At 43.9% G+C, this 3,971-nt stretch overlaps 1 non-coding gene across 1 annotated transcript; it reads left to right on the plus strand.

The window, feature by feature from the left end:
* Positions 1–728: 728 nt before the first annotated feature.
* LOC121105306 lies at positions 729–790 on the plus strand. The gene has a single exon (XR_005837771.1). It is a non-coding gene; the product is annotated as a U7 small nuclear RNA (small nuclear RNA).
* The last annotated feature ends 3,181 nt before the right edge of the window (positions 791–3,971 follow it).

The raw sequence follows: 3,971 nt of genomic DNA on the forward strand, positions 1-3,971 counted from the left end.
GAAGCTGGGCTGCTATCTCATACCAACGGAGAGACCATTGTTATGGCAAAGGAATGAGGAGTCTGACCCCAGTGGTTGAATTCCGACTGCTGACAGCTTTTAAGCCTCACCCCTCCCTCTTCCTCTTGTGCCCACAGCAGCTGATAAGAAAGCCTGGGTGCTCCCTCTTTTGTGAGGGCGAGGGATTCACACCGAGCAAGCCCGTGCCTGTGCAGGAACTCTCATTCTGGCCCCACTCCCGACCACAACAAAATCTCTGTGCTGGATGCTTTGTCTTCTTTCTCAGGCAGCTCCCTCCTCCCACCCCACCCCTGCCTGAGTGGCCTGCCCTTCCCTCCTCAGAGACCTCAGTTACATAATCCAAACCTTTCCATACCCTCTTGGTGTGTGCAGGGCCCACTGTCAGTCTCCGCATCTGAACCAAAATTTGAGTAGGCATCCACCTGAGTCTGTGGGAAACAGAGAATAGATCCAAGAATATACTCTCATCATCCGTGGTGATATCTGGTAATGATATATTCAGGCAAAGCAACAACAGCAAAACAACTTCGGAAAAGCTGGGCCAACTTAACAAAGAGAAGGTCAAGGCGAGAGGCTGATACAGCTGATAGGGGATAGAAATGGAGATGGTGGGAAGTCAAGTCAGTATTTCTAATCTCAGCTTATTTGTTGGTGTCTAGCAGCTGGGCTACTTCCATGAATTTGAACTGCATATAAAAATCACATGCTAGTGTTACAGCTCTTTTAGAATTTGTCTAGCAGGTTTTCCGGTCTTCACCGGAAAACCCTAAAAAAAAAAAAAAAATCACATGCTACAAGCACATAACATGTGAGCTGGGAACACTGACCATGGTTCTAGGAAAACTCCAAACCTCCATTTATCCCACTTGTTCTGACCCTTTCTCCCTGAGTTTTCGGTCTCTGGTTCTCTCACTGCCTCCAATTTTTATTTTATTTGTTCATCATTTGATTTTTTGCTTTGGATATACTCTGACTTGAGCTGGTATTCCCCCCTCAGATTCCATTCAAAATTTGATTTTTGTTACCATACGTTAGGACTCTAGGTAAGCAATGCCTCTATACATACAACACACAGACACAGACACACAGACACACACACACACACGTTCATACACCACACACACCAGGAATGGAATGCTGACTAGTGAGAACAAAGAGCTGGTGAGGTATACTCAGAATCAAGCTTCCCAGATATCTTAACTGCCCCACCCCATGGTTTACATCAAGCTATACATTACAAGGAAATTACATGCAGGTAGAGTCTAGTGGCACTGTCTTATTTTCTCTGAAATTAGGGCAGGACAGCTAAGATTATTGGTGAAATAGTGATTAAGTCAAATAATCAAGAGACAAGTATTTGGCCCAGTAGTGTCTATTTTTCAGTTAATCAAAACTTTGCAGGTAACTGAAAAGTGAGGTTGAAAATACTAGATTCGAGTTGTATACAAATCAGCAAAAAAGATACTCTGATAGTGGAGAGAACCAAACCGGAAGTTCCAGTTTTAACTTTGTCACTCTCTCTCTGTGATTTTATATAAGTCACCTCATTTTTCTGGGCTTTAGTTTCCTTGTCTATGAATTGGGAGTTTAGACTAATATCTAACGTTCTCTAAACTATAAACTCTTGGTAGATACGTTAGTCAGGGTAGTGTAGGCTATGTTGCAGTAACAAACTGAGAATCTTAGTGGTTAAAACTTGAAGTTTATTTCTCACTTATGCAAAATCTACTATTGTTCTTCGGCCTCCCAAGGGAAGTTCCTTCCCAAAGATTCAGGCTGATAAAGGCTCTATCATTTAGTAGTTGTACCATCTAGAAGACAAGGCCTCTAAGGCCTTTGCACCAAACAGAAGAGAAAACTGAGGGTCAAGCTCTAGCTTGCTAATTAATGTGTGACGTATAACACTTCCACTCACAGCCAAGTGACTAGTTAGCTCTGTCCAACTGCAAAAGGGCATGGCAACGTGGAAGAGCATTTATCTGCTGGGGGGGGGTGGTTAGGACTCTAGGTCAAGGTCATAGGCTCCCATCATGTATGGCCCAGCTACCCTGACATAGAGATTTCCCAAAGACCACAGACAATACCTCTAAGAAGGAGATGCTATCCTCCAGAAATGGCTCAGAGCTCAGAAGTACACTAGCATGTGAATGGCCCCAAAAAGCTTATCACCAACAGGACTAAACTCAAAGCATAAGGTCTTCTGACAAGGCAACAGGAAATGCTCAGATGGTTTGTTTGAGACCCAATAGGGGGTGGGAAGAGGACCCTAGGTGTAGCTACCAAATCACATAAGGGTTGAAAATGGACCCTCATCTCATGATACTCATATTATACTTCATCTAGCACACTGGGCCAAAAGAATGGACAAAAATAAGTTGCTTAAATTGCTCTTTCTGATGCAGCGAAACAGATTCCAGTTGCAAACTAAACAAAGTGGAAGGCAGAGAAGGCATTTGCCCCCAACAATCATGTGCCTACCACTGGCTTGCTGCCTGGCCAGCTCACTCAAGCTCAGCAGTCAAGTTGTAATTCCTTCATGTCCCAACTAAGCTGAAGAATCTAGTTTCTTCCACAGATTCTGAGTGTGCTGTGAAGCCTGGTGAGTTTCTTGGCGTTCCTCCTTGCAAAATGAGTCTAATTTGCAGGAGAAAGAAAAGAGGGTTGGAGCAGAACCACCTGCAGCCTAGGGCTACCACAGCTTGGTCACAGATTACGCAGGAGTCCCCCTTCCAAGCCTTGGAATAAATCTTGCAGGTTACTGCCTTCATAATCTGAACAAATTTGGCTTTACAAAGCATTAAAAGGCCCAGGAGATGTGGAGAGGAAAGGAAGAAAAATGGAATGGTTTCCAGGTAGCAATTCAGTTATTCTTTACGCTGAGAGTTCAGCCATCTCTGTTTTCCAAAGATCCACTGGGGAACATTTTCAGGGGTAACCTCCACTTTGCCTTACTGATTGGCTATCCAGAAAAATAAATGTCTCCCTAGGCAACACCCGACTCATCTAGATGATTCCATGTGTAGTTTCTCGGGGGAAGCCACTTTTACAAAGCAAGGGGGAAGTTCTCAATGCTGGGCCATTGAGTAGTGTTTGTGGAAGCAAGGAGACTCCTATGCTCTCCTTTCCCCACTTCCTCCTGCCCTATCCCTATCTCCATCGTGTGGAAAATCCTCAATCTATTGGAGGCCCAGCTGGGTCCAAAGCCTGAGGTTAAGCTATGTCTGCTTATGGGTGCGCTTATCAGAAGTCTATTAAGAAGTATCATCCATTCTAGAGGAATACAGGAGCCACAAACAACCAGCTTAACCCTGTAAGAAAATCTTAGTGGTCAGAGGAGGCTCTGAGTTCTGCTTAGAGCTGACCGCACAATTTTATTTCCCAACCAGCCCTCCTGAACTCCTAACAGTTTGATAATATGAGTAAGAATAATTTGCTGACCAAGTTATGTGTCAGTCACTGTACCAGGTGCACTATTATGTATGAATATGAGCTAGCTCTTGGTAACATACCAAACATAAAATTAAAGATTGTCAAGAAGCCAAAGTTGGATATTTATGAACTAAATGAGCAGTTTATGGCATTTCCTAGGGACTTTGGTCCAGTAGATCACCAAGAAGTCTGGCTGCTGCCATGTACACTTGGGAATGTGGGTGAAGCTCAGATGGTGTCTGTGGATTTGCAGAGAGCTGGGTGGATGTGAAAAGTTCCTGAAACTCTGGAGAGGAGTGTGTGATCAATCTGGCCTCGTTGTTGTCTGGAGTGGGTCATAATTTTCAATTGCTAATCTTGAATTCATTAAGAGATCGCAGACTCATATTTATTAGTCATTTGTGTTTAACTCATGCACTGGTACATTCTGGTTGTTATTATGTTCTCACAAGGCCTTATCACCCAGTCCTCATGCCACCTGAAATTGGGACCAAGTCAGACAGATGCTCCTGTCCCCATGT

The sequence above is a fragment of the Ursus maritimus genome, unplaced genomic scaffold (assembly GCF_017311325.1).
Source record: "Ursus maritimus isolate PB19 unplaced genomic scaffold, ASM1731132v1 scaffold_25, whole genome shotgun sequence".
Classification (NCBI taxonomy): Eukaryota; Metazoa; Chordata; class Mammalia; order Carnivora; family Ursidae; genus Ursus; species Ursus maritimus.